General features: G+C 38.8%; 1 protein-coding gene across 1 annotated transcript in view; it reads right to left on the reverse strand.

Moving 5' to 3' along the window:
• HCN1 (hyperpolarization activated cyclic nucleotide gated potassium channel 1) overlaps positions 1-15745 on the reverse strand; it is a 296663-nt gene that overhangs the window by 174409 nt on the left and 106509 nt on the right. The gene's annotated exons all lie outside the window — the stretch shown is intronic.

The following is a 15745-nucleotide window of genomic DNA, read 5'->3' on the forward strand; positions in this document are numbered from 1 at the left end:
AATAATTAAATATCTGTGACAATTTTCTTTAAAATCTTTGGCCCAAATCTTCACAGTCATAAGAACGAATGTTAGATTTGCTAATGTGAATTACACCTTGCGGTAAGTTCCCCATCTGCGCACAACGGCCCGCAGACCAGCAGCTATCTCAACGCACAGGCGTTAATCTCTACTGTTCTCTCGCCGCCCCGGTTTAGAGAGAAATGGAACCTGAAGAGGTCATGAATTATGCTCACGGTGCCAGTAGCTTTTCCCAGAAGATTCTTTGACTTAGGAGAAATTCTTAAAATGTGAGTCTCTTTTCATTAACAAGCTGAAGAGACAATTTAAAAATACCAGCACTTATTATCCTAACTTTGATTAAAGTTACCTTTTTCATAACAACAACAACAACAACAAAACCACATAGAGTATAACAGGTTTTCATAGTCAATTAAACTTGGAAAAGAAAATTGGACTTTTCTGCAATGAATATGCAAAAATTTGGATAATTATGCTATTTTGCTCCTAAGTTGGAGATAGTTGAAAATCAGCCTCAAGTGTAATATAATGAAAATAAAGTATTATTTTACATAGAAGTCCATATATTAAGTCCTGTAGAAGCTCAATTGTTTCTTTAAAACCTATTTTAAATACGGTCAGAAGAAACATTAACAAATATATAAAAAGTAAGTTAAGTATGTTTAAAATAATTATTAAGACCCACAAACCAAGTTCAAAAGCAAGACAGGAATGTGAAGGTGAGGCAGGGTAACTGATCTGCCTAAGGCCCCAGAACCAGTCACCTGCACAGCGAGGCTTTGGTGGCCGCTACTGCTCGCTCTGCCCCTACATGCTCTCCGTGTGGTCTCCGTCTTCTCATTGGCTAACTTGCAGTGGCTCAAGGAACTGACTACCCACAACACCCGATTCTAACTCCCAGTGCTGTCAACCATTTCTGCCATCGTTGAGGTCACTTAGTCCTTTAGACTTGACCAAGCCTCAAGTTCTAGATTAGTGCCCACCATACAGAGAAAGTATAAAGGAACTTGGTCTAAGTTCTCAAGGATATAGCCGCACGTGGGCACAGTTTATCTGATATGGGTCCCAGGGCCTGTCTGGCCTTTAGCCTCCATGAACTATGTTCAATTCTTCATCCTGAACAATCTGTCTGTTGTCTTCTAGGTGCTTGAATCCACCTTCCTCCGGCTTATTTCAAGGACCAGCCTCCTGCTCCTCAATCCAGGCCTGTTAACACTGGTATGACCAACTAGGTCTTCTGTAGATCACCCCTTCTTCCAAACCCTCGGTCTTAGAAAACCCCCTTTCCCAGAGATACTCACTTCTTTTGGTTTTCCCATGGCTCCTTTCAGATATCACGCTTTAGCTCACGGATGAGATATCTTCCTTCCTGGGGCCCAGAGCTGGGGATTCTGGGCCAACACTTTCTGGGCCACCATGGGCCACAAGCCCCCTTCCCCATTCCCTGTCCACGTATTGGGGGCCTTGTTTCAGGGTCCAGCCTGTACCAAGCCGAGCCACCACGCCCAGTCACACGCGCTTCCTTATCCCATATAATCCTCCTGCCTCCAGAAGTACCCTGGGTGCTATGTCCTCCCAGCTGCAGAGAACGAAAGGAAAGCCAAGCAAATGATTAAGGCCCAGTGTGAGTTTCAGTCCTCCACCCATGAGTGTCTGCTCCCTGACCACCCCACCCCAAGAGGGGCACACAGACACTCACATCCTTTTACACGTCAGATACTCTTCCTTTGGGACCAGAAAATGCCTGTGCATTACTGCTATCTCTGTCCTCACTTATCTCTCTGAACAGAGTGCAAAGCCCGAGGGTATAGCCGTGTTCCGTGAATTTCTATACTGCCATTGCGTCACGCGGAGTGCGTGTTAAAGACATGTTCAGTAGCTTACATTGCTGACAGAGACGTGGCCAGGGATGGTGGAGATGTGATCTAAACCAATCAACCGCATTTGATTTCAAAGGCAGGGATGATTATTTTTTTTAACTCAATAATACATTATCATCCTAGAAAAACACAGGAATACATTTTAAATTAAAAATAAAATCAATATGTTTGCTTTAGTTTCATTTATGTCTTTACCAGTAGATAGGTGGATTATTCTGGTGTTTTAATCTTGTAAATAAATTCAGGTTAAGCAGTGGAAATCATCATGTATATGCCAGTGAGTTCTCAAACACAGTGAACAGTATGATTAACTATTTAAACAATCTGATAGGATACGTTCTGGAAGAAGGACTTTCCTTCAAATACCTCTCTGAGCACCTTTCCTAAATCTCTCTGATTGATTTGTGCTTATAAATTAAGATTTTCTGTTCTGGGACTCGTCTGTTAATATACCTGTGAACAATATTACTAATAACTTACATTTCATATAACTATAGCATTAGAGTTATAGAACTATTTTATTTCTTTAAAGATTTTATTTACTTATTTTTAGAGAGAGGTGAAGGGAGGGAGAAAGAGAGGGAGAGAAACCTCAATGCATGGTTGCCGCTCACACACCCCCTTCTGGGGACCTAGCTCACAACCCAGGCATGTGCTCTGACTGGATATTGAACCGGCAACCCTTTGGTTCGCAGGCCAGTGCTCAATCCACTGAGCCACACCAGCCAGGGCTATGGAAGTATTTTATATGGGGACTGACTACAGCCTGTATGCACCAAGACTGTTGATCAGCTGTCTTTCATTATTGTGCTTTATTGATTAATAAATACTTGTATTAATACCTCTATTCTAACATAGAGTTTTTAACTTTAATTTGTGGCTCTTCAAAGAAGTTGAGGAGGAGGTAAAACAGGCATGATTCTGTCACTTTTCTTACTGTGGAACCCACATCACAAGTAGGTAAAGGAATCTTCCAAGAGCTCAGGCTGCTTCATAAATTTTAAAAATAAGCAAAAGCCTCCAGAAGGAGTACATAGAAAGACGCCGAAGAAAACACTGTCTCTTTTAAAATTTTGCCTTAGGACCTACATTGTCTTCAAAATCTGTGAACTATAACAAGATAATTCTTCCAAAATGTCTTTGCTTGTGATTATGAGTCTCAATGATAAGAAAAGTATACACCACGTCATTAAACCTGAAAGCATAGGTTCTGAGGCAAATCTAATTGCTGTGGTAATTAAAGATCACAGATATGATTATGAAAGTAAAGTGAAATTTAGTAAAGGTGCCATTAGCTTTATGGAATCTAAAAGTTTAATAGAGACAAATGCAACAAGAAATAGCTTCCTTTTAAATGAATTCAAGCACAGTAAAGACTGACATATACTTTTAAGCTTTAAAATAAAGGGTTTATTTATAGGTTATCTACTCTCTCCTTCATTCCAGTTGAACTACTACTTCAAGTTCCCAAGATATTTTCTTCACTCATATAAAGAAGTTCATTATGACTCGTGAATGTCCTATCATTTTTGTCTAGTTCAATGATTTCAAGAACCCCTTTCCCACACACATCAATCTTTTGCTATATACTAACTCTAAAGAGAGCAAAACACACTCTATCATCCAACCCAAAATACAAACATTATTTTTTACTTTACTCTTTCAATATCTATGAGCTAATTAGTCACTCATTAGGTAGATGATGAATCTGAAGGCAACCCAGAGCCCAGAGAAAGCCAATTTTCATGACTTCATTAGACTGGTGAGAGGCGGGGGCAAGTACCAAGGTCTCTGTGGAGGGTTACTCCAATAGACACATTGGCCAATGCATTTGATTTGCGACAGAGGCTACCGTTCATCTAAAATATGCCAAAGTAATGATGGAAACACGGAGGTGCTTGGAGAGAGGCCGCAGGTAATTAATGATGACTGTGGAAAAATCCAAAATTGAGGAGTGTGTTGACATTGAGTCATTTTGATCAGATCCAAATGGTGTCTTGGGCAGAATACCAAATTAAAATAGGCAAAATCAAAAGTACTCATTTGAATTTAAAAACATTTTAAGATAAACATTTTCTCATAATGTAGGCTCTTAAGGAAATCTAGTATTCTCCACAGTTGCCAAATAACTTTTTATGTTTTATTATGAAGAGTTAGTTTGCAATTTTATAGCTCTATTAACTCACCAATTATAAATATTTCCATTTTTAAAAATTGGGATAATCTTCAATGTTTTTCTACAAATTTGCTACATCTTCCCAAGTCAAGCTGATATATTACAGATGTAACTATTTTTTAAATGATATTTATTTATTTTTAGAGAGAGGGAAAGGGAGAGAGAAAGAGAGGGAGAGAAACATCAATGTGTGGTTGCCTCTCACGCGCCCCCTACTGGGGACCTGGCCTATAACCCAGGCATGTGCCCTAGAATGGGAATCAAACCAGCGATTCTTTAGTTTGCAGGCCAGCACTTAATCCACTGAGCCACACCAGCCAGGGCACAGATGTAACTATTTTTATATTCTTAAAAAAAGATATGTAGAATGTGGTAAGCTGAATTTCTGGATTTTCTTGGCTCCTCTTTTCAAAGGTCACACATTTAATAACAGGTAGACAAAGGAGTTAGACAGCCCAGATCCATGAGGCAGAGGAACAAAGGACACAGGCTACTGGCAGTAGCTGTGGGGCCTCAGAGGCATGACGCATGGACATGGACAAAGGTGTGAGGATTGTCTGAGGGAGTGGGAGGTGCTGGGCGGAGAGGGGGAAACGGAGAAAAACTGGGACGACTATGATAGCATAATCAATAAAATAGAATTTAAATAAATACAAAAATAAATAAAAACACGCATTTTGAATTTGAATGCCAAGACATATCTGGTGTAGTTTACTGATCTAAAATTCAAGAAATGTTCATACATACAAAATCATCACACACTAACAATCGATAACCATCTCACTTAAAACTGTATCATTACTTCTGCCCCCAATTCAGTTGTTTCATATAAATAATCTATGGGAACAGTGAAGTAGGGTAGTCTCTGATAAATCATTCCCCTTGTTGACTCTTCCCTACTAATTGACCCTGTTAATTCCAGCTCTTAAATCTTTCTCTAACTCCTTCCGTTCTCTCCTTTCTCCCCTCTGTCCACCACTTCTGCTCTGCTTGCTCTTGTCCGCAGTGTTAACACAGCCCCCCCCCCCCCCCCCGAAATGGCTCTTCCTGTAAGCCATAAACGAGACCTGGTTGTTTGCTTAGTCTTTGCTTTTGTTTTTTAGGTTCAGTTGTTGATAGTTGTGAGTTTGTTGTCATTTTATTGTTCATAGTTTTTTATCCTCTTCTATTTCTTAGATAAGTCCCTTTAATATTTCATATAATAAGGACTTGGTGATGATGAACTCCTTTAACTTGACCTTATCTGGGAAGCACTTTATCTGCCCTTCCATTCTAAATGAAAGCTTTGCTGGATAGAGTCATCTTGGCTGGATGTCCTTGCCTTTGAATACTTCTTTTCAGCCCCTTCTTGCCTGTAAGGTTTCTTTTGAGAAATCAGCTGACAGTCTTATGAGAACTTCTTTATAGGTAACTGTCTCCTTTTCTCTTGCTGCTTTTAAGATTCTCTCCTTATCTTTAATCCTGGGTAAAAGAAGCATAAATGGTAGGTACAAAATAGACAGGGGGAGGTTAAGAACAGTATAGGAAGTGGAGAAGCCAAAGAATTTATATGTACGATCCACAGACATGAACTAAGTGGGGGAATGTGGGTGGGAGCGGGGGTGCAGGGTAGAGGAGGGATAAAGGGGAGAGAAAAATTGGGACAACTTTAATAGCATAATCAATAAAATATACTTAGAAAACAAAACCTGACCTGGCACACAGCAGATCCCATTTCTCACAAGACCACCTCGGCAGCTTTATGGAGACGAAGCAATGCTGAGGAAGGAGTGTGAAGGAGGCAGACATGGAATTCCCTCCCAACATGGCCTCTCTGGGACGGTTTCCCAGGTCGCAGCTATCCTCCCTCCTCTGTGTCCCCATCATACTGTTTTCATAGGGTTTTGGCACTAGTCTCAATTTGACGATTTGTTAAATATCATCTTCTTCACTGCTAGGCTGAAGGCTTTCAAAGTCCAAGACCACAGATCTTAACAGAACATGAGAGGCTATAATGTTTGTGATAAAAAGGTTCTTCTGTACTAGTACAGAGATTTGGAGACACAATAGTTTACTACTTTTATGTTACAGCAGACAGAAATGTTTGAAGACAATATTGATCGTTGTGTTAGCCTTCTGTCTGGGCCTTTTTCTTTCTTATTTACTCCATTTTCATAAGAGAATTTCCAACCATTAATACTGAGCTATTAAAACTTGGTATTATAAATTATAGCTACTTGAGTATAACCTAGGAATCATTTATATTCAATTTTGTTTATAAAAACTAGATTGAGATAGATTGTATTTAAAAATCTTGGTTTTAGGTATATTCATTACAGCCATCAGGAAAATCTGTCCTTGAATGAAAACAAATAAGCAGAGTGTCATATGTTTTATTTTTATCACAACATATGGTACTAAGGCACTTCTACACTGAATATTAAGAGATCACCCCACACCATTTGTTGTCCTTCAGCCAAGGGGGTCAGAATCTCTCCACCATGTTCATTTGGACCTGTGTACAGTATTCCGAGATTTTTTAATAGAAAGGATATTTTATTGTGTGCCATTTAATTTATGTAGACAGTGCTTAACCTGCACTTTTCCTTGCAAATGGAAGTCTCTAAAGAAAAATTGCATAATCCCCTGAGGTAGAATACATTCCAAAGCATAGGTTCTCTTTTCTTGAAAACTGGCCTCGTTCAAAGTGCTGGGAGACAAAGCAGCCTGCTTGAGCTGGCCCTTGAGAAGCGTCACTGACAGAGACAAATGAGCCCTAATGAGCGCCGGGGACACTGGAGAGCTACGATTCGGGGCTGGAAGGAAAGAGCCGCTGCACTGAGGACACGATTCTGAAACGTGTCCGGCTCAGAATATGCTTCAGGGAATCAGTGTCATGGCTGTGTGTGATGCGTGCTTTTTACAGAAAGCATTTTTCTTTTTGGAAACGTGGCCCATTTGTTAAAACAGAACTGGTTAGGAAAATAAAAATGCTCACTTGTTCACTGTAACCCAAAAATACAATCAATGAACAAACAAGTAAATAAAGGCAAGATCACCTCACTGTCACTGACGTCTAGGAGTCCAAGTCCGTTCTTTGATATTGTACACCCCCAAATGTAGGCTTGTTCCAGGGAATTGCCTTAGTAAAATGTCATTTTAAGCATCTCTAAGTCGAGGGATGTAATCAAGCGCACTTCTTCCTTTCCTCGTCAATGTCAATGATTCTCGAGAGACAGCTTTGCGTGTCCTGATTTGCCCTTCCAAGGCAGGTGGTAACCAGTTGGTTCCCCTCCTCACGAATGCATTGAATAAGAAGTACGTGAGAACCAAACTCCATGCGTTCTCTCTGGCAGGTGCACAGCTAAATGTCATGCGTACAGCGAGAATGACAGAAAGGCTCCCTCTTTGGCTCAATACATGTAGAGGCAGAGCATTCCGTCTGGAAGACTGCCGAGTGAACACACTCTGCAGAGCAGAGTCTGAGCTGGAATTCGCCCCTGCTCATCGCTCAGGCAAGGGCCTCTGGGAGTTGTGCAAACCACAGCGCCCCTTAGAAGGTGAAGAGGGAGGGCTGATGTTGCAGCTGTTAGTGGAGTACGCAGGGCACTGTTCTGTGGGCTTGAAGCCATCTGCTAAGTGGCCAGTCGCGGGGAGAAGAGAGAACAAGGACTGACATAGTGCTGGCATTGTTTGAAGTACACTAGCTAAAAGCATTTGAGCCCTGTAAGAAAATTCAGTTCTACAGGGCATGGATTTCTGCTCTCAGCCCTCTCTGAAGATTACTACCCAATATCCACAGTGTGTGTTCCTGAGATGCTAATTTAAACAGGGAAAGCAATAAATTAGTGGCTGTGGATGGGGATCGGGATGCTTTCCAGGGGTTTGGTGTAGGACTACATGTTTGCCTAAAGTTTTAAACAATCCCAAGATGCTCCAGAAATGAAGAAAGGCGTACCTAACTTATACAATATGTAAAAAACAGATAAAACTTTATGGAAGAAGATGAAGCTGTGAGTTTAGCCTGTAGGGCAAGTCTCAGCAAAAAAAAAAAAAAAAAGTAAGAATCAAGTTCAACATGTATCAGTTGGTTGGGCAAAACTGTAGGGAGGAATGGTTTTGGAAACAAAAGAGCAAACTTAATGCTATGAATTCATTTAATAAACAGTCCATTTTAATTGGTTAAAAGCATATGGTTTATTTTCAGAGCAGAAGAATAAATGTATTGGTACAAATAAATATCATTTTATAAATTATATATAAGAGACCGTTCTACGTGGTGTGGGCCCAGCTCCCACTCAGAAAGGCCAGTGGGGAGCGAGGTCCAGCACACAGGACCCACACCCACGGATAGGTTCACCCGTGGGGAATCAGGCCCTCATTGTACCTAGGCCGCTTTAAGACTTGCTTTTTGCTAAAACTCCCTCACCCTGAATTGAGGCAGCAAAAGTTAACTGAATATCTTTAAAGTAACTTCCTAAAATCTATGCTGACCCTTCCAAGGACCCGTGTAACCAGCTTAACCACTTTTCCCTTTACATTTGCAAATATCCTTCCTCTTTTATGTAATTAGCAACACCCTCTCCTTTGTTTTCTGTAACTGCCAAAAGCAAATCTGTGCCTAGTAAATGAGGATCTTCCTCAATGTAATGGCCCAGAAAAGCAATAAAAGCCTGTCAAGGCAAGGGTGGGGGTGCTCTCCTCTTGAGAGAGTGTCCCTGCCACCCCTTTTCCACCATAGGACTCGGTAGTCCGTGTGTATTTGTCTATTGCCGCCCCAACACAGGATCCTGCGGGCCGGGACCCGCAACAATTATAAAACTCAAGATGTGGAAAACCATTTCTAAAGCATACCAATATAGTTAACACGCACATACATTAATTATATGCTTGACCTGAAAGCTGTTGAAACAATAAGATATAGCAATCCTATCTTATCAAAACAAAACATTGGCATTCTCCTCAGTGCCAAAATCTATTTACACACTGTGAAGCTAAACCAGGCACTAAAGAATGGAAAACAATAGCATTATGCTCCTGTTGTAACAGAATGCAAATCATACGACAGTGAGAATAAGGGAAATGATCTTTACATAAAGCAAAAAGACAAACGACGTTTAGATTCTCCCCCACTGAAGTGCCCAACTGGAGACCACCTTATAGCACAGCCATAGAAACGTTTGGCCCCGATCTATTCAGTGGATACAAATGTCTTCATGCACTCCTTACTGAAGTCCTCCCAAGGGAGAAAAATAACAGAGAAGTAAAGCTCAGCATTCAGAAATGTTATGTAAAACGCAATACATTTCATTGTTTTAAAGTAACTAATATTTTTAATATCAAGGTATTTCCCATCAGTGTCTCTTCAGTGTCAGAGTTGAAAAAATACTGTCTGTAATATGTATATGTGCATATACCCACACATGCATGTACTCATAAATATTGTTTTCACACATTGTATAGATCAGTTACTTTTAAACTTTTCTAGTAACCTTATTGCTTCTTGTAGATTTTAGTTTCCAACTGGTGCTATTTCTCTTCAGACTTAAAACCTTTCTTTTCAATACCTTGTAGGACAGGTCTCATAACATCTCTTATACTTGTCTATCAAAGTGTTTCAATTCATCTACATTTTTGAAGAATGGTGTCTCTGTACATAGCATTCAGGTTGATACTTTTTTTGTTTCTGAGCTCTTCCCCCTACCCCTATGTAATTTCAAGATTCTCGCTTTAATTTTCGTTTCCCTCAGTGTGATGGCCATGCACCTGGGTGCGTGTTCTCTGCATTTATCCTTCCGGGTGAACTTTGTGGATCTGTAAATGGACGTGTTTTGGAAAGTTTTCAGCCATTATTTCTTTAACTTTTTTCTCCCTCAATTGTTCTCTCATCTTTTTCCAGAATTCCAATTACAATATGTCAGACCACGTGACTTGCCTGTGAAGCTCTGTGAAATCTCGTCCTTCTTTTTGTCGCCGTTCCCCACGCTGGATAAGTTCCATCTCCACGTTAATTGACTTTGTTTTCTGCCAGCTTCAACCTTCTGTGAAACCTACTCTGTGATTTTTTTTTTAATTTCAGACACTGTATTTTCAGCTTTAGAATTCTATTTCATTCTTTTTTATAATTTCTATTACTCTGCTGAAATTCCATCCTGTGTCCATTCATTGTGTGCTTCTTGTTCTTAAAGTTCTTGAAAATGTACTAGCTGGCCTAAAAGTCTTACCTGCTGATTGGAATTATTTAATGATGTCACTGTCATATTCTATTAACTGCGTGTTTTCTTGAGGTTGGTCTCATTTCTCTGTGTCTTCAAATGTTCCTGGATGTCAGGAATGATAAATTAAAGAGAACCTAGATTTTGTCATATTTCTCTGAAAACACATTTTTTTTCCCCAAGAGGCAGTCAATTTACCTGAATTTAACCTCACAAGTCGGCCTTACCTGAGGTGGGCAGCAGCTAAAATGTCCAATCAGTTCTTTTAGCTGCAAACTGATCATTTTTCACTGGGCCCTGCCATCCCATACACAACTTCTCAACCAATATGCATAATTTATAGGCCAGACCAAGTCTCAGGTAGATTTTGACAAAAATGAGCGTGTTTCATCCCTTCTGAAGATCCCTCCCTTTCAGGGATTCCCCTAAAATGTATAACTTCTCTTTTAGTCCCACGCACTGTCCTCTGACTGCCCAGGCCAGTCAGGTGGCAGCTCCGTGTTCTCGAAGCTGCGGGAGGTGTGGGAGTCCCCAAGGCCCTAGAAGCCACAGTGAAAAAGTCCCATGGGGTGTAGGTCTTGTCTTTTTAGGGTAGATCAAATCTCTTCCTGATCTCTAGTACTTTCAAATAATTTTTTAAAAAATCATTTTTCCAGATTTTATGCTTGTTTTCTGTTGAAGTTCTCCCAAATGACAAAATCTTCACCACTGAGTATTTTAAATTGTTATTAAGTCATTATATGGAAAAGCCTGATTTAACAATATTCCCTAGGAGTTTTATGAACAGTAGTAACCCTGTCTGAATATATTTGCCAAATGGTTAGATCTTGGTTCTCTTGCAAAACATCAGCATTTCATTGGCTGTTTGTTTTATTGATTCTGTTGAATTAAGACACCACTCCCCTTGCTACCTGCATGTTTGGTTTGTTCTTTCTGTTTCTTGACTTTTGTGCTTTGGCCATTGACTACAACCACATAATGTACCTAGAATCACCTAGGAAACTGGAAATGTCAGCGCTAAAGCACGGTGCTAGCTTTGCGAGAGACCCTAAGATTAGTAGGTCTTAGACTGGAAGGAGAAATACCTCACCTTCCTTAGCTGTGATATGAAAGAAGAATTACTACCCTTGAATGGTCAAGGCCCTGCTTTAGGTTATACTTTTATTCTCCTATGCACTATCAGTAAATAACAGATCTACACAGTTAAGTTCGTGGAAAGGCTGTAAAATTACTGGAAGTGCACTGGGCTGATTTAACAGTTTCAAGGGTTGTTCATCCTCCATGGGTTTTTGTTCTCTCCAAATAAAAGAATTCCTGTCTGACCTGCACGTAGAAGTGTTAGACTGACACTTTTAGTAGTAGAATAAGCAATGAGTTTCTTCGCCTTGGAACAAGAATCTCACATTCAAAATAATTAGCATAAAACACAATGTGGACTGTTAATAAGAATAGTAAGTATGTACTGAATAACTGCTAAGTAAAAACTACCATCTAGGATGTTCTGTATATATGTCATCATGTATCCAGGAACCGTGTGGGATAAATTCCGTCATAACTGTGCTTACTATGAAATAAAACTTCATGAATATAAAGCATTTGCCCAAAGTTACATAGTTGCTAAGTGGCAGAACTGGGATCTGGTATTTGATATAACTCTAAGGTTATATTCCACATGCTTTCTACATGCCCAATAAAAAGGCTTAGTCAGAGTCTATAGACTTTATATGAAGTAGTCAGTGAATATTTTTGAAATAGCAATAAGGTGAAAAAAAATGATTGATATCAAGAAGCCAGGTGATAGTTGAAAATTGTTAAAGACAATGTAATTAATTAAAATGGTACAGTCAGTAAAAAGTAAACACACACCCACATACACAAAAAATAAAAGAAGACTTCTGTAACAAGTGAAAAACCAAAGAAAAGCAATTTTATCAAATACCCTCATAAGCAATTTTAGATAGGCTTAGGCCTGGAGCGGTTATGTCTAATTGCTACTTTTCAAGTCTCAAATACTGTAAGACAGAATTCCTAGGCGACATGCTAATTTTGTTTCAATGGGCTGTCTTTCCCTCCTCCATGTAACAATATTCTTTCTTTTCCTTCATCTAGTCCCCCGCCTGCCCTGGAGGGAAGGGGTCGGGGCTGGGTGGAGGTGGGCAAAGGTGGGAAAATGGGGACATTTTATTGTTGACATTTACTGTCAACGATAAAAAATAAAGTTAGAAAAACATTCTTTCCCCAACTTCTGAGAAGCAATATGGAAAGAGAAAGCATATTAAATCAACAGGCTGGCGTTTAAAAACCAGGTCCAGCGCTTTCTATTTATAACCGAGGACTAGTCTCACAAGCCTCCGATCTTCTACATCCCTCGCAACATTAGTATCTTCATCTGCCAAATGGAGAAAATATCTCTGCCTTAGGTTTAAGTATTAAGCCACATATTCTTGATATAGTAAGTATTCAGAAATTCTGTTTGTATTCTTTTCCCCTTTCTTATTTCCATGTGTTCAATTTACACACATTTTAGAAAAATTTTCTAACTAGAAATGAACTTACACATAACAGAAAATATGGAAAACATGAAAGCAGAAATAAAAGCTACGTGCACAATTCAACATTATTTGCAGATGATCATTTTTATTTTTTATTTTTTTTGTAATTCTCACTTGAGGATATATCCATTGATTCTAGACAGAGGGAGAGAGAGAAATAAAGAAAAGCAAGAGAATAAATAGACTTTAATTCAAGATAAAGGCTGCCTCCAACAGGTTCAGGAAGGGTAACAGATTTGCAGACGGCCTTCAAGAGCAATGATATCGTTTTATTTCTTCAGCTTAGTGGTGGACAGATAGCTATTCATCAGCATTCTTAGAGAGTACACACACAATATAATGTAAACTGTTCACACATTACCTTGCAAATAATAGTAATATGTTTAAAATAATTTTCAAATCAAAGAGATTTAAAATGATGATTTTTCTAATAAAGAGCCAGATCAGTCAGAAAACAATGATTCTTTCTTTAAATATTACAGTTTCATTATCCTGCACATAAATAGGCAGAAGAATGAAAAATGTTCTTCAAAGTTTCATTGTTTAAAATACAGTTATATTGTGTTACTTACATACATAGTCCTAATATATATAGTTTGTTTTCTTTTTAATTTGTTCTTTTTGCACTAAATTTATTAGGGTGACAATGGTTAATAAGTTTATATAGGTTCCAAGTGTACAGTTCTATGATACCTCATCTGTCTATTGCCTTCTGGGCCCACCACCAAAAGCCAAATCTTCTTCCACCACCATATATCTGGCCCCCTTTACCCCCTACTCACCTAGCCCCCTTCCCTCTAGCCGCCACCACACTGTGGTCCGTGTCTATGAGATTTTCTGTGGTTTTCTGTTCATTTGTTCATTTGTTGCTTTCAGTTTTATGCCCCACATATGAGTCAAATCATAGATTCTTAACTTTTTCCATCTGACTTACTTCCCTTAGCATGATATTCTCAAAGTCCCATCCATGTTGTCACAAATGGCAGTAATTCATCCTTTTTATTGCTGAGTAACATTCTATTGTGCTTAAGTACCACCTCTTCTTCATCCAGGGACCTAGCGAAGTTTTGATCACAGGATACAGCTTCGCCTTTTCTTCCCTAACCATTTATATGAAAACTAATACTTTTTTTTCTCCCTCACTATTCACATGAAGATTGAAACTACACACATGCAATGTAAAAATAATCAACAAGTTACCATAGAATAAAATACAGAGTTCTGTTCTTCAGTGTTCATATAATGCCCTACACTCATTTTGCTGATTAATTTCCAGTAAGTTAATTAATGCTTTTTCTTTGTATTTTAGACTGATACCCTTCCACATCCCAGTATCTGACTCTGTTGTGTATCAGAATTTTTTTCTAGTGCATATCTTTCTTCTTAACAGTATTTGTTAACAGAGTTTCAGTGTTTCTCCTTTAGTCAAACAAAAAAAAAAGTTTTAAAAAAAGACTGTCTTCCAGATGAGAAGTTCTTCTGGGACATCTCTGTGCTTCCTTTCTGAGGTGTGACTTTGATGGATACCACAATTGTGACAGTTCTGTGAGCAACAGTCCGCCGAGGACTAAGTGCCCTCTGATAAACTCAGCTAAGACCTGTGACAGGTGGAAGACACCTGAGAGGCCTGAGCTGTCCCATGTATTTTCCAGTGACAGGAGTTCTGCTGTTTTTGTTGGTCTGTGTTTCCAACAGAGCTTAGCGGAAATCAGATCTTAATGAAACTGGGAGAGGTCACTACACCAAGCTATTGAGCAGCATCACTTAAAAGAAAACATAGCCATTTGAAGTAGATTGTATATTCAGGCAAATGAGGCTTGTCCCATACAGAAGAGTTGAGCTGTTCATAGAGGGTGTTAGATTGACTATAAATATTACTATGAACAATAAAAAAATACAAATTACTTATACTTTGTCTTTGAACTATAATTATTATTTTTACCTCAACCTGTGTCAAAGTAAAATAACCCCAGTCAAACTGTTTTTGTGGCACAGATTAACTTGATTCTAAAGCATCATGGAGTTTTAACAAAAACCAAATATTATTACACTTTGAACACAAGAAGCTCTGCAAAGTTGCTAATCGACACCTTTCTCTCCCTCTCTGAAGAGTAATATCATTCTTCTAATTTAAAATGTTTCTTATTCCTATAAGATAGAACAGTTTGAGTTTAGATGTATATTCAGAATGATTATGGTTTGTATGGAATTGAGTAAATCAATAAGGAGCCATTTTAAAATCAAAATGGCAATCAAAACTAAAATATCTTAAAGCCAAAGGTCAACTTCAAAAGTTAGAGTTACTCCTGCCTATGTTTTCCTCTAGACTTTTATGGTGTTGTGACTTATATTTAAGTCTTTTGTCTGTCTTTGAGTTTATTTTTATGTATGGTGTAAGTTGGTGGTCGAGTTTCATTTTTTTGCACATAGCTGTCCAGATCTCCCAACACCATTTGTTGAAGAGGCTATTTTTACTCCATTTTATGCTCCTTCCCCATTTGTTGAATATTAATTGACCATAGAAACATGGGTTTATTTCTGGGATCTCTGTTCTGTTCCATTGATCTATGTGTCTGTTCTTATGCCAGTACCAGACTGTTTTGACTACAGTGGCTCTGTAATATAGTTTGAACATAGGCAGGAAAATTTAAGATATTCCACAATGCAATATTTTCACTGATATGTCCCCTAGAGCAAGGGACATAAAGGAAAGAATGAACAAATGGGGCTTCATAAAATTAAAAAGCTTCTACATGGCTTAAGAATACATTAGCAAAATGAAAAGGGAGCCAACCATATAGGGAAATATATTTGCCAATGATACCTCAGACAAGGGCTTGATCTCCAAAATATATAAAGAACTCATATGACTCCACTCCATGAAGGCACACAACCCAATTAAAAAATGGGCAAAGGACCTAA

Source organism: Desmodus rotundus, chromosome 1, assembly GCF_022682495.2.
Source record: "Desmodus rotundus isolate HL8 chromosome 1, HLdesRot8A.1, whole genome shotgun sequence".
Lineage (NCBI taxonomy): Eukaryota > Metazoa > Chordata > Mammalia > Chiroptera > Phyllostomidae > Desmodus > Desmodus rotundus.